This window comes from Cyanistes caeruleus, chromosome 2 (assembly GCF_971803275.1).
Source record: "Cyanistes caeruleus chromosome 2, bCyaCae1.hap1.1, whole genome shotgun sequence".
In the NCBI taxonomy this organism is placed as follows: Eukaryota; Metazoa; Chordata; class Aves; order Passeriformes; family Paridae; genus Cyanistes; species Cyanistes caeruleus.
In genome coordinates this window covers 93,675,469-93,700,226 of record NC_141702.1, presented here as the reverse complement: position 1 = coordinate 93,700,226, position 24,758 = coordinate 93,675,469, and the positions used below count along the sequence as shown (strand labels likewise).

Genomic DNA, 24,758 nt, shown 5'->3' with positions numbered 1-24,758 from the left:
GTTATCACTACGTTGACTTTGATAGAATTAACTTTGGTACCTTGTTTACACAGAGAGGTCAGTGAATTGCTGAACCTGCTGTCTGGCCACATGGGTATCACAGCCCTTCCTCATCAGCACAGGAGCCCTTGGTGTTTTCTGGATGCTGAACAACCTTTCCAATGATGTCTTCAAGGCTCTAAATCTTTTAGTGTAAAACTATTGCAAGTGGTTCAGAATTAAAATGCAGAATTAAATCAACATAAAATATATCTGTGGCTTAGCGAGGTCACTGACCAATGAGCTTGCATGTAGTGATTACGTTTTACTTTCTAAAGGCTTACTAAAAGGTGAAATTTATATTTTGTCTTCAGTAAATTATTTTGAATCTCAGAATTTAAGCTCTTCAAGCCAAGCTGGGAGGCCTTATCACAGCTGTCTATATTGCATAACCCCCAGAGTGCAGGTTCTGTAGTTTATGCAGAAATCCTTGGAAAGTAGGATAGTCTCTAACTGACAGCTGTGTTACAGTCAAAACACAACTTGCATCTTTATACTAGACCTTACCAAATTTATTGTCTGCAGGTTTTTTAGTTTCCAGTTAAGCAGGATGGTTTAGCTAGAGATGGTACCAAATTTTTTTTTTTAATGTACTGACTGGTCCCTTGTGGCCTCGTTCAAATGTACATTGCACTATTGCACTTGGCTGTGGGCAGACAACAACTTTCCCTCTCCAGAAAGGATGCATACCTTCCTTTTCAAAGTGTGCAGTAATGAGAAGAGGAGGCAGAGAAGCAGGTGACAGTGAATGCAAGGTCAAAATGTTTATTTGTCTGGCTTCTTTAAATTAGGAATTAGAAGAGAGGTTATTAAATTGTTTCTCTGGTGCTGCTCCATACTGCTGAGTATTGACAAGAAAACATAAGCCTTTTTTTCTCATATCAAATGAGACCAATGGTACATTACAGCTGGACTTCCTGGAGGCAAAAGGCTCAACACTCTGCTTTTGTAATTAAATTTTGTACAAACCTCACAGTATATCAACATTGTGTATAGATCAACCAGTTGCACAAGATAAACAAAGAAATGTTGCATTTCAGAAGTTTCACAAGCTTTATAATAAATTAAAATATACAACGAATAAGGTACAAATCTTACAGCTTGACTGTCACTTCAGTTTAATGGGAGTCTTTTTTAACAACCTAAATTGCCATGTGGCTACTACCAAGCACCTGTAATTTAATGCATAGCACCCATGTGAAAACTCTTGTCACTGGTTGTGTTTTGCTTTTGAGCACCAGAAACCTCAGCCATTATTGTGTTTGCTGTGGCTACATGTGCAGCAACCACAGAAAGTTGTTTCAAACCACTGGTCAAAATTCTGTTTCTTCTGGTCATAGTTTTAACATGATTTTTTTGTTTGTGTTCTTGTGTTTGCTTTGGCTTTCAGAATACAATGAGATAAAGTTATGTTTTTAAGAAAAGATTTTTTCAATTTCAAACACTGTAGGAATGGATGACTGTCTCCTTAGCTCTGCATTTGGTCAGTGAGGCTAAAGCAACGCTTATCATTAATAGTTTCTAGGTTTGATATACTGCAGGACTCCATTTACTGTAGCAGCCTGAAAATGTGAATAATTTGGCTTGTGGTTCATACTCAGAATTGGGAAAATCTCCAAACTAAAATTTGAAATGGAAGATATTAGCATAGTAAAAGCGACTAAAGAAAGTTTCATTTGGACATGAAGGGTTACCCTCTGTTAAGACAGCTGTGTCTCACCCTGTCTGTATGTCCCTTGAAATCTTGCTTTACCATAAAAGTAGGATGTTCTGTCATGTGCAATTGGGAGGGTTTGAGAGTTTACTTCAGTGTATCTTCTCTGCTACCATCTTCAGTCTCTCCTTCTCCCTTTGAAATTCTGAACAAACTGATACTTCTGAAAACACACTATTACCAAAGAAAAGATTGTACTGCAAGGTGGGACAGATCATGAAGACACTTTGTAATATCTCTTTAGTTATGTTACGAGGCTGGGAATGAAACCTTGCTCAGCATAGTGAAAAAACACCTTTGCAGGCTGAAGCAGGACTACAGTAATTTCTGTCTCTTGCAGCCAGGTCTGTGATTACCCTGAGAGACTGCTCTCATAAACCTGGCCTCTCTAAAAACTGCTTTACTGAGTATGGCTTGCCTTTGTGGGGGATCTGAATTAGTGCTGGAAAAGGCAACATCGCCTACAAGAGAAAATGCTGAACTGGACTTGAGCAATTTGTTGTGCCATTTTCCTAACCTCTTGAAGTCCAGAGAAAATATCTCTTCACTGTACTTTTGCTTTCTTAACCTTCAGCTGTGTTGTATAGTCTCTGATGGGACACATGCAGAGCTGGAGATGAGACTCTGAGTGTAATCTCTGTAGGTTTAACAGATTTTTCTTTCACTGTTAGAAGATGATAATGCTAAAAAATCATCACTGTTGTTTAATACGTATAAGCTGTGGCTGTCTGGATCTTGAAGGTAGAATTTAGCAATAATGTTTTGTGTTCTCCCATCATTATATGCTTACTCTATACAATGGGAAGCTTGCTCCTCATCCACTCCGATAGCCAGGCTACTGTTAACTTCCTTTGGGAGATCCCAACCTCGTTCACTGTGCATTAGGTGTGGAGCAGATAGTGGTTGCCTGTGGGTGTGGGATCATTCAGGAGAAAATCCTGATTTACTTTTGTTTCCAGCTGTGGGACCTTATCCTATCTCTGGGACCAAGGTGAATTAAACAGCAAACATGACCAAAGAAAGGCTGAGCAACACAGATGCAAATCATTGGAAGGCAAGTTAAAAAAAAAATTGAGGTGCAGATTCATATAAAAGATCATGGGATTTTTAGGAAAACAGTGGAGCTCCAGGTAGGAAGATGGCTGGATAACTGCAGGTTTTACTGTAAGTGGGCACTTCGTTTGGAAAAGAAGTTACCTGACTGTGTTGTTGTTTGGTGAGTGTTTGTTTCTGCTTTAAGAAGAGACATTCAAGATAGAGGTATTGGCAGAGACGTACACACTAAATTTATTTATTACTAAATGAACATAGTCATTCTTTAAGAGCAAAAGGCAGTGCAGATACTCTATCAGCCCCTTACGATATAGGAGTGGTTGCCTCACAACGAACGACATAGACAAGGCAGAGATGTTTAATGCTTTCTTTGCCTCTGTCTTCAACACTGATGAGGGGCTGAGGGAGTCCCAGAGCCCAGAGCTGGAAGACCAGGGCTGCAAGAATATTCAACTCCTAGATGACCCTGAAATTGTGAGGGATCTACTGCTTCAGCTGGATCTCTGTAAATCTGTGGGGCCTAATGGGATTAATCTGAGAACACTTACAGAGCTGGCTGGTGTAATTGCAAAACATCTATCAATGATTTTTGAATGGTCTTGGGAATCTGAATGGGTCCCAGTTCACTGGAAGCTGGCAAATGTTCTGATTTTCAAGAAGAGCAAGAAGGACAACCCTGGTAACTACAGGCCCATCTCCAACCCCAGCCCAGTGTTCTTCAGCATTTCCATAAACAATTTTGATGGGGCTTGAAGGGATGTTAAGTAAGTTTGCAGATGATACAAAACTGGGAGGAGCTGTTGACTCACTCAAAGGCAGAGAGACCTCAACAAATTAGAGGACTGGGCAATCACCAACTAAATGAAATTCAGAAAGGGAAAGTGCTGGATTCTGTACCTGGGACAGGGCAATCCTGGATGTACAGACAGACTGGGGAATGAGAAACAGGAAGCAGTGCCAGGGAAAGGGAGCTGGGGCTCCTGATCAATGACAAGGTGAATCTGAGTCAGCAGTGCCCTGACAGGAAGGGCAGCCATACTCTGGGGAGCATCAGCAGACACAGCACGGCCAGATTGTCCTGCTCTGCTCTGCTCTGCGCTGGGGTGGCCTCACCTCAAGTGCTGGGGGCAGTTCTGGGATCCACAATATAAAAAAAAGACATTAAACTATTACTGTCCAAAGGAGGTGTATTAATATGGTGCCAAACCAATACAGGAGGGCAGCAAGGATGGTGAAAGCCCTTGAGGGGAAGTCCTGTGAGGAACAGCTGAGGTCACTTGGTCTGTTCAGCCTGAAGAAGAGGAGACTGAGGACAGACCTCATTGCAGTTCCAACTTCCTCATGAGAGCAAGAGGAGGGGAAGACACCGATCTGCCTCTCTGGTGACCAGTGACAGGACCTGAGGGAATGGCCTGAGTTGTGTCAGGGGAGGTTGGGCTGGATATTAGGAAAAGGTTCTTCACCCAGAGGCTGAAGGCACTGGAACAAGGCTCCTCAGGGAAGTGCTCACAGCACCAAGCCAGACAGAGTTCAGGAGGCTTTAAACAATGCTTTCAAGCACATGGTATGATTCTTGGGGTCTCCTCTGCAGGGCCAGGAGTTAGGCTCGATGATCCTGATGGGTCCCTTCCTACTCAGCTTATTCTGTGATTCTGTTCTTCTTTCTGTCTTTGTTTGTATGTGATCTGACAGGGACTGTTTCACATAGACCCAAAACAAGACAAACCAGGCCCAAATGCTGGGCCAGCAAGCAGAAGATAGCTGATAGTCACACCCTATTTTGCTCCGCAGCTGAACAGCAAATGCCTTGTCCCCCTTTCTCCTAAGGTATTTTCTATTTTTTTGCTGTTTTTTTTTCTCAGCTCCATATCCTTTCCTTTCTAACTCTTCTCCAGATTTAAGAAAAATAGCCTCAATTTATTGTAATTGTCCATATTTTTGTCTGTTAATGTTGCATCTGTTTTTGTACAAACTGTTCCAGTTCAAAGGAGAACAGTTCTCAGAAAGGTTGCTTTTCACTTCTGGATGCTGATGTTTTGTCTGCTGAAAAATTGACTTTTCTGGTCACTGGTAAAATACATTTGGAAAGATATGGAGCATCTGTTCATAACTTGTCAAGCAGATGGAGCCAAGTAAGTGAAAAAGCATTTTTATGCCCATAGCCCCTTTAAAGCATTGCCTTCCAGCTGCTTCTTTCTTTAAAAAGGGTGTCTTGCATATGACATACTGAGTTAACTGGAGTTTCTTTTGGTAAGTCCAAATGCCTACAATCAGATGATGAATTAACTACAATACTGAGTCTAGATCGAATAATCTGAATAATTTTCTATAACGCCTAAGCAGATTTAATTAAACTAGTCAGATCGCTGTATTTTGTGCAGAGGAAAACTGAGTTTTCCAGTTGAATGAAGTGCCTTGGATATGCTCCTGAAGTAGTGAGTGAACAGAATGATACAATTTAGACATTTAGAAAAATTTTGACAGAGCTCCTCACAGAAGACATTAATGTAATAGGATAAGTACTTATAGGGCAAAAGGCAGTGGTGCATAATTATTTGGCAACTGGCTGAAAGATGCAAGTAAGAATTCCCATTGGGAATTTTCTTAGTAACTCAAATGTTGCAGCATATTTGTTCCTGATGATTTCTTTGAATACTTTGCCTGTGTCGATGAAATTAAGTCTGACCAGAAGGGTAAAAACCATGTCAGTTAATAGGATTGTGTATGTAGAGTAGTAATAGATTAGGTATTTAGAATACTGAAGTATTTTTTCTTCTGAAGTCAGAGATAGGCAACTGAACTGAGGGTCAATACATTTTGCCAAATAACAAGGTAATCGTCTACATAAAATGTAACTACCTGCAGTTAGCAGAGCCTGCGAAAGAAGACCAAGTTCCAGGGTGCAGGTTGCCTTCACTTACTTTGGTAAAGGGACTCCTTTAAGTCTGGTAGGCTTTTACTGATCCTGCACCATTCAGAGCAGCCCTGCCTGCTGATGCTGGGAGTGCATTGCACAGCATGGAGTGGAAGTCGGTGTGGTCTGACAGCCTTCGCCTTCAGAGACAGGGTCTCCTCTCTGCAGATCTCATTCCAGGTGTTCCTCTTCCGCAGCAGGGCAGATATCTTACAGCACTGCTAGCCTGGAGAAGGATCGGAGTTTTAAACAGAAGATTTGGGCTGTATGTTTGAGCATATCTTTGAAGATGGGCATGTTCAGGTGGTCTTTGTGGCTAGGTCAGTTCTGTGCTAGTGCTCACTTGCCTGGTTTTGGGAGGAAACACACCCAAAAGCAGTCTGTTAAAAAGCAGAGTTACTGTCAAATGAAACTGGGAGAAACTTTTTTGTCATTTTGTGTTCTTATAGTGAACTGAATTTGTGTACTTGCAAAAGCAGAAGTCTTATTTTATCTACCACTGCTGCATACAGCAAATGCTCTTTCTGCCTTTATGGTGGTTGTACACTTCCCCCCTGCCAGCAACTTCAGCTTTACACCCAAGCTGTATGAAGGAGAATTTTGTTTTTCATCTTCTAAAAATCCAACTCTCCTCTCTATTATTATTAACTCTCCTCTAGTATTAATATTACCTATACCTATAAGGTAGGTACCTTTGAACATAAACGTAGTGTATGTAAAATAATTGCAGACAATTAATCAATTATTCTTCTCAGTCAGGAAAATAAAGAATTTTAAAGTCTTTTAGGTCAGAATTGGGCTATGAATCAAAAATTTCTTTCTCTGCCATTCTTCTTTTCCTTCTTAAGTCCTCAGCTTTGCCATCTGCACTCTCACTAGGGGCTGGGATTTGGCTATGTGTGAAGTAGCTGAAAAAGCTGAAAAATCGTTCTGGGAAAAATTGCTACTAAAGGTGTTCTGCATTTGAATGGTAATTCATTTTTTCCCTTAGTGACTGTATCCTGGCTGCTGCTGCTATTTTCTTGTGCTTTATGTTTACCTTCAAGTAGATTCTGCTAGTGCTAGAGAAATATTTCCACTTCTAGCATTTACATTGATAAATCAAATGTCTTTTCTTAATGTTCAGAAACTCCTTGATAGTCATTGTTGAGTGAACTGGGCTCAGCCTTTTAAACCTTCTCTGTCCTGCTTTTTTAGCCTGGTTTTGAAGAAGCATGTGTATGGGCTTTTTCTTCCCCATGAGGACAATGTGAGCCAAACCGTTCTGTGGCCGAATTCCATTCTCTCCTTTTTGGCAATTGCACAGAATGGCTTATGCTATGTGGAGTTCGGTGCAATTCCACTGGAATTTGCTAAAGTTATGCTGATTTATACCTGGTGTGAATCTCATCTTTCCAAAATATTACTGATGCAACAGAAATGCAGAGCTGAAAATTCCTCAACTAAGAACCAAAGTGATCTTCCTTTTGTTTTGCAGCAAGTTAATAGATTATTGTTATCCCTGAATCTTTATCACTAACTTCAGTTTTCATTATGATCTGGAAGAAGTTGAAATACTTTCAAGAGTATGAAAATAAGATCATTATTCAGTAGTTTCTGTTAGAGTGGAATCCCTGAAACCTTGTTATGACTATTTTAGAAGTCACCAGAGCATCTATCTCAAATTGATAGGCTGCAAAGTTAAAGTTCCCAGTTACTGGAACAGATGTTAGTATTCCTGTGAGCAACTTTCCTGTGCTGGTTCCAGTGGCAGTTTTTTAGCAGGGGCTCAGAAGGGATGGTAGTTGGAAGTACTCTCTTCTGATTGGATTGATTCTGATTGGGGTTGTTTTGTTGGTTTTTTTTGTGATCGTGTCACCCAGGCCTTGTTTTACATGATAGAAACATTATTTTTACGTTGTTTTCACAGTATGAATCTCTTAATTTTGAGATGATGCATCTTTTTTCCCTGCAAGCATCCAGACAGTCCATAGTCTTGGACTAGAAGGATACACATGACTAAGAGAGAAGCCAGTTACTAAGTAACAAACTTTTAATTTCAGTGTTATATGATGACATTCACTTCATTCAAATCATAGTTCTGTGTCCTTAGGCAGCTGAAGTTTCACACTTAAAGGCTGTTTTTCCATAGCAGTTGAGCTAACTCCTGTACATGTTAGGCCTTGCAGTCAAAGAACTGTAGTAGAGAATATACTGTGTTTAGTAGGTATTTGTTTGTAATTGTCCCCAAAATGAGCATTAGTATATCATTCTAAGGGTGTGTTTGCCTTTACAAGATTCCCTGTCTCATAAAAAGCCTGGATTTTATCATATTTGATGGGGAGAGAAAGCAAAGAGAGGGACTGTAAGGGTAGTGGGGTAATCTGTTGGAAAGACACATCTGTAAGAGAGCCAGTATTGTTTGTGGCAACAGCTTCAGGTCTTGAAGGTTAGTGAGATACCTTCCTCAGAGCTTGGCAACCAGCCTATTGTGCTAGGATGTGCTATGCAGCTCTAAAAGCAAGGATCAACTTTCTTTTCATGCAACTGTTTTCTTATTAGCAGTTAAATAAATTAGATCTAAATGTGTGGCTCCTAGGATTCTGTGTGTTGTGAGTTAAATTTGCTGCTGCAGCCAGTGTAGTTCATTGTAAGTTCAGTATGTTACTGAATATTTATGAATGAATATTTTCTGTGTTTTACAATGACATTTAGCAATACATTACAGCTAGAGCCAAATAAAATAAAACCTCTTACAGAAAGAGCAGACTTGGGGGAATATATCTCATCAGATTCTTGGTTTTCCTTGACAGATAGTTTGGGGACCTGTTCTGGAGTTTTATAAATGACTTGTTTGTAAATCCGACATAAAATCTTGGCCTTGCTGAAGTTATTAAGTGTTTTCCTGCGGAGTCTAGAAGTGCTAATACTGGAATTCTTGCTTCTATCCTCCTATCCTTCTTTGTTCCTGATGTGTGGGAGGTGCAGGGATGCAGACAGCGAGAAGACGGGTCTTTTCCCTTCAGTTCAAGAACTGACTGCATGGAAGAACTTTTGGAGCTGGGATATCTGTAAAGCATAAACTTTTTTCTGTATCCTTTGCTCCCTGTTCTCTTTCTATAACTCTTCCTTCCACCTCCCACGCACTCTATATCTTTGAGATTTTCTATGGAGAGCAGGGAAGGAAAACCTTGGAGGAAAGATTGCTGGCTATTAGCTGAAGCAGGTTCTGCCTTAAATGTTTACATTTGCTGAAGGAAGGAAGGAAGACTGTTTAGATTTGCCTGCTCTTTAAGGGTCTGGACAATCTTTGCATTTACTTTTCTGTATCAATACAGTAAAACCTTACACAGAGGCTTTAAACTTGATCCTCTTGCAGTGTTCTATCCTAGCACTGACCAATGTGTTTTAGCTCTGTACGGTAAGATTGTTTTCTTTGCTACTTTGCTTGGATCAATTTTCAAGCTGATCCAAGGGACTTACTCACCTACATTCTTGGAAGCTCTTGTTTTGGGCTTGGAACACTTTTGATATTTTTTTTTTTTCTGATGAATTCTCTAATGTCCAGCATACTAACTTTCTTTGACCTCACAGGTTCTGTCCTGCCCTTCTCCATTGGTGTAATAAATTGTTTTAATTTGCTGGAAAATGTTTTTACTGAGATCTTTATATTTATAATGGCTCTTTTCAGGCTAAGGTAGAAATGAATAGCATATGGCTATTGTGAGAATAAAATATTAATTTTGGCAAATTTAGTCAATGCACCGTGGGTGTTCTTAGCCTTTAAAACAAAATTATCACATATTTGGCACAACTTATCAAGTGCCTGGGTTTTGACTCTAAGCCTTAATCACCAAACGAAGAGAGCAATATATTATTAACATGTTAGAAAGAGACAGTAGCTATGACTGTGTGAGCTGAGGGTGGGTGTTCTACATGGCTGCTACATGGTAGGAAAGAGGACAGATTGTAGTTAGGGCAGTCTGCAGCAATTAATGTACTCAGAATGGGCTGGTTTCCATGGTATGTTTGAACTGAGCATGCCAGAACAATGAATTTGGATTCTAAATCAAAAATTTTGCAGGTGATGTTCGATGTCATCCTGAGTATTCCAGTCTATCTTGATCCATTCTTACTATCAAATCTCAAGGAAAAAAGATTCATGCATTGAAAAGGAGCAGAGGAGTATCAGTTGGTTCATTTGAGACCCATGGATCATAAATACCCGCATAACACGTCATCTAATGGGCAATGCTGTGTGACAGCAGTATAGGCAGTATCACTTACAACTTCACTGTGCAGTGCTGGCAGCTCCTGCAGAATCTGCTCCTTGAGAAATGAGGAAAGTCAGTATAATATAGGAGAGCATTTGAGCTTTGTTTTTTTTTTTATCTGCATAGATACTTTCAACTCACCTTCACTCATTTCTGAGTACTTCACCCCATGTCCAGAATGACATTTGTATTTCAGATGGCATATTGTGACCCTGTGGTGTTACTGATGATTAATCTCATTTTCATGAGCATTAACAAAGCAGGACTTCATAAAGTATGTCAGTGCCTCTGTGCTTCACTGGAGCATGATCTTCTGTAGCACCACCAGCTGATGGAAAATATAGGGCTGGAGAAAAGGCCATTTCCCATTTGTTGTATACAATATGGTCTTTAAGTATGTCTGCTCTAAGATTCTACTTGTCCTTGTGAAGGGACTCATTACTCTATTGAAGGAGACTCCAGAACTGGGACAGATCTCTATGACACCATCACTGTTAGGGAGCTGACTGGTGCTGTCAATTACAGATTCATGAACTGCCTTTGTATTGCCTTTGTGGAAGCAGCTTTGTAGGATTTGGATGTCTTTTGCAGAAAATGGGGAATTTGTGAGGGAGCACTAAATGAAAAATTCCTCAAATATTAACATTTTTCATTCACATAAACCTAGTTTGTGGAAAATTTTAATACTTTCTAAGAATACTTGGGAAATTTTCAATATTCTTGAGTTCTACTTTTAACACAGTAAATTAGATGTATTTGCATTTTGATCTGTGTGGATAGACACTGGGTGGGAGTGAGATTGCCCAAAGGTAGAGCAAGTTTCAGTTACCTGGCATGTAGTTTCTGCTCCCTGACTGGACTGCTATTTGAAGGTAATGTGACTGTATTACTGGCTTCTAGAGGAAAACATTGTCTTCTATTGTCTCTCATATGCTAAGCAAATATAAACCAGAGGAGAGGAGAGGAAAAAGGATAAGGAAGGGAAGAGGAAAAGTCCATTTCTTAAACAAGATTTTGATCACAGATTGTTGGCTTTTTTTTCTGGAAATGAGTGTTCCGCTACCAAAACATATGTTACGTTGTAACTCAAAGATATTTTGATAAAGTGCTAAATGCCTTCCAAAACCTTTGAGTTAAGCATTTTGAGATTGAACCAGTTAACTACCAGCAAACTTTTCTTATTGGTTTTTAGCACTGTTTAAAGGATCCATGAGGTTTTCACGTTTTTTTGCAAGGCCTTGTTCAAGTATTTCACTGGAAATACTGGAAAGTATCTGGGAAGTGACTTGAAGCAATGGTTTTGTATCAAGCTTTGTTCAATTGTGTGAAAGTTGTGTAATGAGATTACTGGCAAAGCAGAATAATAAACTATGAATAGAACTTAAATGACTGTCTGTCTCATGTTCTGAAATAACTTCAGTCCAGGATTCAGGATTGTTCTGGGGTTGTGGGTTGGTGGTTTTGTTTGTAACAAGAGCATAAGCTTCCTGCAGGTGTTTAAACTGTGGCACCATCCTACTGTCATCCTACTACATCCCAGAAGTGGGTCTCTTGAACAAAGTGCTGTATAACAGGGATTAGTATTTTGATATGTCCCCTGTTGTAGTGTCTGATTGACTCATAGCTCATTTACTCTTCAAAGCTTAGTCCTCAACTTCCAGTTTGTAAGTAAGGGCCATGGATTAGCCCAAGAATGTGAGTGTATGTCATCTTGAACTTGATTCTTCCAAGTCCTGCGTCTGTAGTCCCCAGACACCATCCTTCACCTGGAGTGCTGTGTGTCTGGATCGCTGAGCCCTCCTGCTGCCCTCTGCACTTTACAGTCTGTGTTTGGGACGTGTCCATACCCTGCTCCTTCAGCCATTGCTAGAGGGCAGTTAAACACAGGGATTAACATGATGACTGGCATCTGGCTGTTTCTTTATAATAGTTCACAATGGAAAACTAATTTTCTTTTTTAAGCTGTAGCATTTTATGAAAGAACATGGAGTGATTTTTTTATTTTTTTTTCTTGAGTGATGATTTCATTGAGTTTCTATGTTGGCTCTATTCTTACTTGAATATTTTTAAGGCTAACACAAAAAATTCCTATATTGTTGTTTGTAGAACGATTTGAAAAATTTAGAAACGTCTTCATGCGTTTTGTTTCATGTGTATGCATGCAGACATTTGGTTTCTTTCAAAAACTGGAAGAACAGCACTGTTCTTTTTTCTTTTTTTAAAGTAATCAGGATGCTCTTTCTAGACCTGGTGTCAGTAACTCTGCCTCTGATCATGACAGCTAGAATTGGAGCCCTCTTTAATTTGGAGTGTTTTTAATACTGCTCTGAGCTCCTGATTAATGTTACAGGAGGTTGGTTGAGAGTAAATTGAGATGCCCCCTCCTGCAGGATTTAAATGTGCTGTTTCCATTGCCACATCCTGCTGATATAGTGGTTAAGGATTAAACTGAAGATCTAATTTGATGTGGGGTCTAATTATAATCCTAGGAGCCTTAAAAGCATATATTGCATTTATTATTCAGTCAATGTATTTTTGAGGTACTGTAGTCTTATTTACAGTTTAATGCATATGTTGGCTAATTGGTATGTATTATAAACTCATTTTCCCCTACTCCTATGATCAATAAAGCTTGGTTTGGATTATTATTTTTTTAAACAGAAAATGCAACTTTGAAGACCATGAAAAATACTGCAGTTTCCTTTTGATGAGAGCATATTCTGTGCTTGCAAAAGAACCAATATTGCCATCTAGTGGGAGTAAAGGTTTTGACCTAGCATGTTCCTCCCTCTAGATGCCTGTTATCTAGCAGTTCTCTTGGAGGCATCACATCACGTGTGTTTCTAATGAAAGTGCAGGAGTTCTTCTCTTTCCCCAAACTTTGGAGGAAGCCTCATTATTTTATTGCTGAATTTACTCTTGCATATATTGCTGGGAAATCAGAAATATTTTGAAGGTGTGTAGATACAAATATGGTTCTTTCTAAGCTGCTTTCTAAAGTACACTGTCAAAGGAAGCACAAGGTAGTGTTTCTATGTTATGGTATGTCTGGGTGATGTTACTTTTTCAGTGCCTCTGCAACATGTAATTTAATTTAAGCCTTTGAACATGCCAATTTTCTAACACCCATAAAAATACAGCACTCAGAAAAATACATATTTTTCAAGCCTTTGTGCAGAACATACACTGTAAGTGCTCTAGTATATATGTGCAATATTGTATAGAAAATGTTCAGTGAAACAGAGCAGGATGTAGGATTTTCCTGAAGCTTTGGGATAAAGTGATTTCCAGAATGGTTTTTTTCTCCCTTTCCCCCCTCTTTGTTTCAGATCAGGGCCCACTAAGGTTTGTAGAGATGGAGTTAGGATGACACCTCATTAAATTAATTTTTTTGTTGCTTTGTAACACTATATTCAGCTTTTGTTGCCTTCTTACGCTTCTTCTAAAACTGCAGCTGGCTAGAATCGGCTAAGTAGCAGGTTTTTTTTTTGTGGATTTAATCATAGCATTTAATTAATCTTCCTGCTTTAGTCATCAGTCTTCAGCTTAGCAATGCAGGGTCCTAAGAACCTAAGTATTAGTTCTAAGTGAATTTTAGTGATGGTTTTAGTTTATTCTCATGCCCAGTCTCTGTGGTTTTGAATCAAAGTGCGAAAAGAGAAATCACTAAGAAAGCTCTACCTCATTCTGCTTGTAAAGCACAGAACATTTAGCAGAGTGATAGTTATGACAGTGTCACTGTTACAATTCTTTCTTCTCTTTCCATTTTCCCCAGTCCTCCAGCAATGACCTGAATTCAGTCCAAAGTGCTTTACATGTCTCTTGTCAAGCAAATTTCTACCTGCCTTTGAGAAAACCTATGTGATCCAGAAAAGAGGCCGATCCATGTGTTCTCATCATATTCAATACTCTTGACTTGTAATAATCTTTCTTAGCTTGAGGATATTAGTCTGTGTTTCATCAATGTCAGCTGGTATTGCAAAGCTGTTTTTGTGTTCAGTGCTGTATCACTGCTGATGGCCTTAGTGTTTGGAATTGGGTGAGACATGTATTGCATAATTTGGGAAGGCAAGGGTTGTGGATGGAGAGAATTTGTAAGTTCTAAGTATTGAGCTGGCTTGGGATCAATGTCTGGGATCCAACCTGCTCATAAGAAGCACTGTGTGGTGTTTGCTTCCTTTATTTGGAACAGGACTTCTAAGTAATTGAAATATATTTATTATAGGTCCATATTTGTTACAGTGATGGTACTGTTCACATTTTACTTGTACTGTGCAAAAGGTAAAACTAAGAGAAAGTTTGGACTATGATCTGGTATCCATAATCAGTGCAAGAGAGGAGTAATAAGGGGAAGGCTGGCATACAAGTGGAGAAGTAGACAAAGAAATGAATGATTGGCTCAGTATTGGATACTGGTGAAAACTGTGTGGTCATCACCCTTTGGCTTAATCTGTTCAGGTGGCATTCAGGGTTCAGATGTCCATCATTTTCCATTTGATTCTCTAGCCCTGCAGAATCAGGCTGTCTTGTAGCTGGGAATGAAAGTCCTGGTTCAACAGAGCACTCCTCTACTCCACATAAAGTCTCTCTTGCACCTTCAAAATCTCTGGTTAAACTCTGTAACCTTAAGCCTTCTCACAGGCTTTTTGTCTTTTCACAATGACCCTAGGCCCTTCATATTGTTTCTTTGGGTAGCTTTCCCAGTGTTCCCTGTCATTTTATTTCTTGTAGACTGTAACTTCTGCTGGACAAAGAAGAAGGCTGTATCTTGTTTACTGTCATATGTCATCCAGGCTTGATTGATGATGTGCTTTAGACTGGGTGATCACACTGGTTTATATTTCAGAAGTAATACTACTGCTAGAAACACATTTTTTTTTCTCAGAGCAATGTTTCTGAAGTATTTTCACGGTTTCTAAACCATCTCCTCATCTTTCTGTGTCTCTCCTAGTAGAAATATTTTCTGTGCTAAAATAATTTAGTGCTAAAATAATGTATTTAATTTTAATACTCTGAAACGAAGAGAAGAACAAAGCTGATAAAGACTATGAAAAAAATTAGCCAGCAGCCAATGGTCTTTATTAAAATAAATAATTTTTGAGAAGATGAAAGGTAATTAGAATTAATTGATATATTATTATGCAAGTGTTGATACATTATTATGACAGAGAGCTGACAGAAATACTTGCAATTTTCAGATTTTGCATAATTTGTAAAATATAGATGAAAGTGTTTTGGAAGTTTTCAAAATTTCTTTATTTCTTTTATTTATATTATCTGATTCCTTCTGCTTTTGTTTGTGAAAATATTTTGATTGCATTTCCATAAGTATGTTTTTTGTTCACTTTGCCATATTTTTCTTTGTTACCGTCTTTTTAAAAGACCTTTTTTTTTTGTTAGGACTGTATGAAAGAGAAGAAATGGCTTGATAAAAGGACGAGTAGTTCTTCAATTCGTTTCAAATCCCTCTGAATTTCTAAGGAGCTGTTCCCCCCCCAAAAATTGGCAAACATTTATGGATATGTTTCAGCAACAATAATTTCTGTCTACCCTTCTTGCTCTTCTTTCTCAAAGAGGACACAGGTATCCTGAAGTTACTACCTTGTTATTCTGTAGCTTGGAAAAGAACATTATTTAGGGAGAACAAATACAGTTGAGACCATGTGCCCAACTTTTCCTTCTAATTTTCCTGCAGGTTTTCCAATTCATCCTGCACTCTATGCTTTTAGAGGTACATTGCTAACGTTACTTGAGCTTGGTTGGCTTCTTTTGTTTAAAGAGAATTTGCATATGCAAATAAATATACTTGAAGTTATTTTAAGGTATGTAATACTGTTATTATTGCTATTTTCAATAAGCCTGAGAATAGCAGGGTTCTAGGGTGTTTTTCCTATTCATAACCTCTTTTTCCAGGCTGAATGTTGTGTTGTCAAGAACTTAGGAACACCTGCAGCTCAAATAGTCTCATTTCCTCTTATCTGCTACTAAAAATTGAGATGAGGGACATTTTTTTCTGTTTGTTGGTTAGTGTGGTTTTGCTTTACCCCAAAGTACCCTTTTTTGATTCAAGCGGGAAATAGGAATGTGTTTCTTCTCTAATTACCTTATGTAATGGCTTGAAAAACCAAGACCTTGATTTCCTGAGCATGTATTTTCCAGGTATATTAGCTATTTAAAGATCCTCCTTCCCTCTTTCTTTTTTAAATTTGTTTTCCCTGATTGTTGCTGCATAGTTCATTACTATTCTTATAGAGTTATCCTCTTGCTGTTCCTTGTATGTCTGCAAGGACACACATTAGATAGTTAAGACAGCAACTGAATGATCTGAATAATAATATGAAATACAAGATCTAGAAATAAACCATATAAACAGGAAAAATTACTGGAGCTTTGGAATGGCTAATTATATTGCACTTCATGTGTTTTATGGTACATCCTATTTGATATCTAATTATAAGTACATTTCCTATGCAGTCTTCTTAATTTCTCAGGACCTTGTTCTGTCACCCGTACTCTCACTGAATAGTTCCTCTAAATGGAATGTTGTCTGGGGCAGAAGGGAGCACCAGTCAGCTGCGCTGCAAATTGTCAGCCATGTTATGTATGAGCGAATCTGGCCTGGATGATAGGCACAGCCTTTAAATACATCTATCACCTTTCTTGCTTTTGCTTGCTGACACTGGAATCTTTGATTCCAGAAGGAAATGTGGGAGCATTGAACTCCTCTGGCTTTCACTGTAATTTCTGTACAAGTTCAGCAAGATATTGGTGCTCCCACTGCTGCATGTGTCATGTTGCCCATATACTTTCTTTTGGCAAGGTCCATCACTTGAACACTTTAGGCTATTACAGGGGCTACCTTCCACTTGTCATGTAAGAGGATTTTTACTGATGAACCTGAAAGTTAGAGATAAAAATCTCAAGTAAAACATATTCTGGTCCTTTGTGATCATCTCTGTAAAGGAGCTAGAGAGCTGCGATGTGTGCCAAGGAATGACTCCAGCATAACACCTGGGATGCAGAAATAGTACAACAGAGAACATTTCTCTGTTATTATAGGACAGGAACTTTTAAGGATGGCTGAAAATTTATCTCCTGACAATAATTAGTAAACCATAGAGAAGTCTGTACTTAGATTCCTGCATGGAGATGTAATTGTAGTACAACTACCAGGAAAATCTGCAATACTGGCTTTTGATCCAGACAGTTTTGTAGATTGGAGAATAGCTGTTGAAACCGGGAGAAAAAAAAGAAAAATTATCCCAGGTCAGTGCTGAATTGTTTTGGCAAAAAACAGGAAGCAGGTTATGCAACTTTAAGCCTGGTATTTACTGTACATTTGTGTATTTGTTTTTGTGCTGTCTAGTAAAATAGGATGTATTTGAAGTTTCCTTCCACATTTCTTCAAATTTGTGTTGCCAAGTTAGCTTATTGCCTGCAAAATCTCTGTTCCACTGAAATACAGGGAAAATAAATTGGATACGAGGGAACATTCTGTGTATTAAGGGTTTTGCTATGAGTAGATTCCACTATGACATTAAACTCTGGAATTACAGAAGTCTGTATATTATAGCTAGCATGAGATATATATAAATAACTGCCTTCTGAAATAATAATAGTAATCCTCTTCTTCTTCCATTTCCTTTTAGTGAAAATTTATGAGCTCACACTTCTCTTTTATTTGTGAGCTGCTCACAAATTTTCTGAGATTGCCAAGAGATGATTAAGAAACAAGATCCGTATACTATAGCTAGCATGATATTTCGCTCTTAATGACTATTCCCTTTCACTTTTGTAATTTCCAGAAACTTTCAGTCTTTGCCTTGTTACTTACTATCTCCAAGCAAAAAACTGACTCCATCCTATGTATCCTGTAATCAGTTAAAATTTCTACTTGAATCTCAGAATATTGGGTCAGTGGAAGGTCAGGGAACATGTTTTCCAAGATATGAGAATAATTATTGCTGAAATATGCAAATTGAATGCATGTCTGGATGCATGTCTGTCAATGGAGAGAACTTCCGAAAGCCAGACCCAGCAGGAACCTCAAAAACAAAGTGCTGGCATCAGGGAAGTTTTGGGGGAAGTCACCCTGTAACTTGGCTCCCTTCTCTGAAGTCTAAAATTTATACCGATCCTTGAGTCTTAAGAAGTGCATGTTGGTCACAATCTGTAGTGTTTTGTGAATGGCATTCCTTTTGATAGGTGATTTGAAGTGTCTTTGCCAAGCCAGGACTGTCTTTCTAAGTTCTGTTTGCATGTGCATGTTTGTTGGTTTGCTTGTTATTTTGGACTTGGCTTCTGAAATTTGTTAGGTTGCAACGCCTGTCAGTAAGTATTCCAAAACGTAAGAGGAAACCTGCATTTAGGTGGTTAAATGGAATTAATTTTAATTCAGCTGCAAAATAAGGAGAGTGGTCTGTGTTCCATTTTGCATTTTGAAATTCCAGAGTTGTTCTGGAGCTTTAAATGGGGTCCTGAATTTTCAAGTATTATCAAAGCTTATCAATTTTCAGAGCTTTACACTAGGTGAGTTAAAAATCCTGATCCCTTGTGTTATTTGCAGTTGAATTTAAGATGGTTGAACCACAATACTAGCTGTAAACTGGATTTTCTGCTGATTTGGCTCTTCAGAAGTGGAATTTAAATCTTGCTTATAAATATTTGATAAAAAGAAACAAAACTTGTGAAATGTGTCTGGTATTCTTAGTGTGGAATTGCTGTCCATATAAAGGTAAAATATGAGCCTGGGCAAAACTACTTCTAAAAGATTATTTTTCAAGTACTTTCAAGATTACTTTCAAGTGTACCTAATAATTCTGCATCAATAAATAATTACATTCAGGTTTTAATTAAGCTTCTTCTTATTCTGGTGAATGTACTATGGTATTCAGTCTTGGATGAGCCACAGTTTAGAATCAGACCCAAAGAATCCACACAGACTTCACAGACATCCATCAGTCTTCACAGTGCTGCCTAGAGCTGTTTTGGAGAAAATACTCCAAATTCTCCCTGTCTGACTTGATTCTTCTGTACCTCACAGAAAAAGCTGAAAATGCCTGCCAGCTGCTTTCACTTCCATCCACTCGTACGTATTGTGAAGGTTGTTTCTGGAACTATTTCAACAAGTTTGTACATATGGCTTTCTATTAGATTAGATCAATAATCCCTATAATATCATCTCAGGTGATTCTAGGAAATTGTTACATTATCAAAAAGTCTGATTTTTCAGCATTTGCAAAAGTAATTTGCCTTGGTATTCTTGGTAGATTTGTCACGATGTCATGAGTGTACAATCCACAGGATTTTATTTCCAGAAGGTATTTAATGGGAGTACAGTATAGTTTGTAAATATATCTAAATTAAATTAATTATGCAGAAACTTACAGAAGTCCCAATTCCAAAGAATTATTAATTTCAATGCTGTTTTCAAATATAAGCATTCAGAGCAAGAGCTGAATGTATCAAAAGAGAATGTGTTAAGATCCCATAGGTTGCAAGCTTTTCAATAGTTTTAGTTTACCCTTTGTAGGTACCTCTTTGGCTGAGCAAACAATACTGTGGCCCTGGGTACTCCCTTCTGCCCTGCTGCCTTCCCCCCACACCCCTCCACTGCTTCCTACAACCAGCACCACTCTGCAAACCCTCTGCACCGTGCAGCTGCTGCGGCTCAACCACGGCAAATGTGATTACCTCAGTGAAGAACGCCTTTTAGGGAGCACTGGTATTGATTCCAGAATAATGGTCCTTTTATCTTTCACTTATTTTTCAGCTTTCAGCGAATAACTTTTCCTTATTATTGCTCCCATGGACCTATTTCAAAACCAGCACAATGTTTGTAGTTCAGCAGAAATAAATGGCAAGGAGCATCCTCCATCTCTTCTATGAATAACGAAGCAGCAAGGAAAGCATTTGGTCTATAACATCAATAAATATATTGATACGACAGACAGGAAGGAATTAAACACTTGTGACTCTATGTAAACTGTTTTAATTCCATGAAAGAAGTTTTTTTAAGGTATTTGAAGGCTGATGTTTTAGCACCTACCGGAAAAAAAAAAAGCTTGTAGGGGTTGTAAATTAAGCATTGCTTCAATTTGAAGGATATAAATAATAGAGACAGACATGTAATCTCACAGACATGTAGTAGACTTTTCATGGCTTTTCTACATGTCCCAGAACTATGCTGAGGGAGCTGTTTCTGCCACTGGCCACAGAACTACTTGGGCTCATAAGCTCTGAGCACAAGAGCCCTGAAGCTCTGTGCTTTCAGGTATATGGTCCCTTCCCACTGGTAACTAACTTCCTTAGAAGTGTTGCCCTAGCTAAAAGAACTCTCTGCTCACCAGCAAGCAGCTTTCTGCTTCATCTCACCAATCCTGATTTGTATCCTTGTTCAACTGGTTGTACACCAAATACCCTTCAACTTTTTCATCACAAAATGACTTTCTGACCTGAGTACCTTTTACTGTCTTCTTATTCTCAGTAGCCATCTTTTCACTGGTATTTGTACTAGTGTTTTTAGATTTAGTTAAACTATGCTGCATGGGCCCTGATTATCTTCTTGTTAACCTTCACAAACAGCAGTATCTTATCTTTCCTGTGAGATTTCCTGTAAAAGTGACAAGCAGAATGTTATAAGACTGCGTTGTGTGAAACGGCATATGCTAAGTAGGATCTGAAATAGGACCGTCAGTATTTCTCATGGGTACTCACAGGGTAGTGAGAACCATGTGTTTGTAACAGTGGGTATGTTTGATAGTTTTGAGCAGAACTCTGTCCCCCTGACAAACACCTGTCAGCTGTAAACCTGAGCTGGACACACTGTGGCAGAAATTTAGCAGAGCAGGGAACTTAATATAAGACGCAACTCCTCTGTGTAAAAGTACTAGATTGAATCGTTTTTCCCTTCCAGCTGAAGATAAGTACAGCACTGGCAATTAGAGGGATAGTGCTGTGGGGGGAGGGTGGAAAAGGAATGCTGTTCTATACTAGTGCTAAAAGCAGAGATAAGGACTTTGAATGCTGGTTATCAAGGTGGGGTTAACCCTCCCCAGTTGCATGCCTGGCAACTTGCAAAATTCATGTTCTGTTTCTGATAGACTTGGAAAACAATATGTGAACCAAGCTGGGGTAGGTGCTGCTGCAAAATTTCATGAGCTTTTGGTTGTATTCAACAGCAGCTGAAATAATTTGAATATCTGACATTTTGTGGGGTTAAAGATAGGTCAGAGTTTAACCTTATAAATGAAGTACGGTCAATGCTTTCTCCACATTAGATCATTTCAACATATGTATTCCATGGATGTATGAGATGGACTTGAACAAAGTAGATGGAAACAGGAATGGTTTCTCTTGTGATAAGAAGCAGTCCTGTCACCCTGAGAATGCACAACTGGGACATTTTTTCCTTTTGCTCAAGTGCAAGGAATAGTACCTCATTATTATTTCTAAGTGTCAATTATCACTCGAGAAATGTGATGCTATTTTTTTATTTTTTTTTTAATTTCGCTTTCCTGTGCCATGGGACTGGATCACAGTCAAGTACTGGGAGCTCTGGAGATGGCACTGATCTGTGGCAAAAAACTATCAGAGATTTAGAGACGAATACAGCACAAAAGTAGGAAATATTCAGGGATTTTATTATCACAGAGTACTTCCATATTTTATATAATTTTCTAAATAATAACATCCTTCTATGGAATTCTTTGTGCCATAGCAATCTATCCTGTTTTTAATCACAGGGTTCTGAGGAGTTATTAATAATGTAATTTTTATGTCCTCTAAGACATGAACTAAAAAAGCTTTCTAAACTTGCAGGTTGAAGGTTCTTCTGCAGAGTCAAACTTCTTAAGAAACTTCTGTTTCTCACATAATGGGGGTGGAAATTTTGAAAAGGCAATAAATAGTTTTTTAATCAAAAATGAGATGACTGCAGTTTCAACTTGTAAAGAAAATGCAGAGCAGTTAGAAAGTGCATGATAATTCTGATATGGTTACTTTCCACTGCAGCAGGTTTTATTTACACATTCATATGGGTATTTCTGTAAGTAAATTTAGTTTGATTAATCTGAGAACTACTCATTTAGTGTTAGTCCAATGCTGAAGATTATGTTTGATATCACAAGCACAGAAGCATCCTGCCATCTTTCTTGTCTTTTGAGAAGTTCCCCAAATAAGTCAGTTGTTAACATAAAAATTACAAAGCATAGTAAAGAAGGGATTGAAGAAGAATGATTTAGTTCCATATATAGACAAACCCCAAACAAACAGGACATGTTGATTCCTGAGATGAATTAGCACTGTAGCAAGTAAAGATGAGATAATTCACCGATGGACACACACTGCAGCTAGCTGACACAGGGTTATGGTATCTACTTCCTTGGTACTTAGGGGTTGGGCTTGGTGCTACATTTTAGCATAACATATTTAGAGTTTATATGGCCTCAGATGAGTTTCAGCTGAGGAATAAATGGGCATTGTTGAAATAACCAGGCTTATAGGAGTTAAGCTGCAGTTTTAAAAGTGTTTGTCCTTCTCTAGGCAGATCTTCAGTGAAATGAAAATTGGTTTGAAAGATGTTACTGTTACGTAATAGGCCAGAGAATGTTCTATTGGAACAGCAAAACTTAGAAATATTGCTATGGCTGTAAAGCATCAACTATATATTTAAATATGTCAGTTGCTGTGGCAAAAAGAAAGTACAGACATTTGTGTTTGTCATGATTGATTTATCACATGGAATCTTGAGATAATGCAGAAAAGAGTACAGAGCATCAGATAATATTATAGAAGTGTTAGCCAGTTTTAATTAAGGGGCATTCTTGCTTGTGTGTCTGCTCATGCTCTCAAAGAGATTGACCAGGTTCATTTTGTGGGGCTTCTAATTTTGGGGTTTTGTTCAAGTTACTTATGTCACTGTTTTTTACTGGGGCTAGAGTGGGTTGGCCTCATGGGGCACTGAGGAGGTGAGGAGTGAAGTCCTGTCTCCAGGTGCCAGCCCCTAGAACTGCTGCCAGCAATGCGACAATAGGGCTTAACAGAGCAGTGGGAGCTTCTTGCAGAGGTGGGGGCTGCTAATGAGGCTACTTGGCACCACGCACTTCTTTCTTGGTGGCTGGAGGACATCAACCATAAGCAGGCAGAGGCTTGGTGTGCAGGTGGTGGTGCAGGCAGATAAACGAGCTAGGCTGAAGTAGGTAGAGACCAATGGGCAGCACTATTTCTACACAAGATGGCAGACCTTGGTTGACCAAAGGAAGCTTTTGAAGAAAGAAGCACTGACTGTGAGATATAAGTCGCTATCTGCTTCGCTGAAGGGCAAGTCTGTGCCTGTGGACAGGCTTTTGGGCACTTGATGGGATTCATCAATGAAATCCTATGTTTTGGCCCTTCGTGGTGTGAGACTACTGCTTGGTAGCTTGGCTCGTGCAGCCCTTGCTGTAGTCCCTTGGAGCAGGTTTGGGCTGTGCCCGCGGTTCCCTGGACAGAGCGGCTGCAGGCGAAGCGCCGGCCGTGGTTGCGCTGGGCCGGCGCCGGGACCCTGCTCGGTGTGTGCTGTGGGGTGATCCTGGCGGGGAAGGAGCGGTGCTGAGGGCTCGGTGTGTGCTGTGGGGCGATCCTGGCGGGGAAGGAGCGGTGCTGAGGGCTCGGTGTGTGCTGTGGGGCGATCCTGGCGGGGAAGGAGAGGTGCGGTCAGGGCTCACACCTGGGCGGAGAGCGCTCGATGTCGGGGCGCTCTGGCCCCTCCACGGGTGCTGTTCTGAGGCTGCGGCCGCCCTGGCAGCTCTGAGGGGCCGGCGAAGGGCACAGCCCCGGACGGGACACGGCAGAGACACGGAGAGTTTCCTCTCCATGGCACACGGTGAGAAAGGAGAGCTGTCGGCCTGAATCGTGCATAAGAGCATTCACAAACAACTGTAACAACTTCTTCTGCGTCTTGTGTCTGAGGTTTTCTGTCCTATGTCAACCTGCTAAAACCCAGTGCAGCAGCTAGGATTTAGCAGGTATTTCAAGCCCTGACTTGTTAGTATAAAACCAAAATGTTTTGTTTTCCAGACTGGCATGTGGAATTGAATGTGTGTTTAGACCAGTGATTTTGGAACTTTCTGTTCCACGTGTTTTCTTCTTAAATCTGATTTCTGCTCAGATGTTCATAATGGGAAGAATTAAAAAAAATTGTGGGAGAAAATTAGGGATTTTAAAGTAAAACTAATTTTCATGAAGAAGTGAAGCAGGTAGTAATCCATTTATACTTTTTATACTATTCTGTGTTTGTAGATTAGAACAGTTCCTATTATCTCTTAATTTGCTTAGGGTGGGACAAAGTATATGAAACTAAAACTAGAAAAGCTTTCAGTTATTTTGTTTCTGGGAAGGGAAAGTCTTGGATGTGTTAGTCTCATGTTGACCTTTGACAGGGCCAGCAGGTTTTTGGATGGGAGTTATAGCTTAAGTTGTTCTGTTTAAGCTAATAGCACAAATATTTAATAAATTGTTTCTAAGTTGTTGTGGTAACACACTTAATTTTCTTTTCAAAAATAAATCTGCTTTAAATTCTAACTTTTAAGTCAGAGTAATGTTAATGAAAAGGGGCAAAGGATAACAATTTGAGTTCTCATCAAGGTGATTTAGAAGCACATGCTTCTAAATGGTCAGGTTCTTATGAGCTGCTTACATTTTTTTGAATCATCTGCTACTTTCTGTTCCATTTTGTCTTTCCATAAATTTGATTGTCAGTGGTCAGTGAAGAAAGGAAATTTAAATGTAACTCTTTTTTTTTTTT

The 24,758-nt window shown here is 39.2% G+C and overlaps 1 protein-coding gene and 1 long non-coding RNA gene across 4 annotated transcripts in view; one reads left to right on the top strand and one right to left on the bottom strand.

Moving 5' to 3' along the window:
• PRKCE (protein kinase C epsilon) overlaps positions 1 to 24,758 on the top strand; it is a 285,921-nt gene that overhangs the window by 48,512 nt on the left and 212,651 nt on the right. The gene's annotated exons all lie outside the window — the stretch shown is intronic.
• LOC147655004 (uncharacterized) lies at positions 1,121 to 10,410 on the bottom strand. Its single transcript, XR_015283630.1, has 2 exons — positions 10,115 to 10,410; positions 1,121 to 5,946 (listed from the first exon to the last, which is right to left on the bottom strand). It is a non-coding gene; the product is annotated as an uncharacterized LOC147655004 (long non-coding RNA).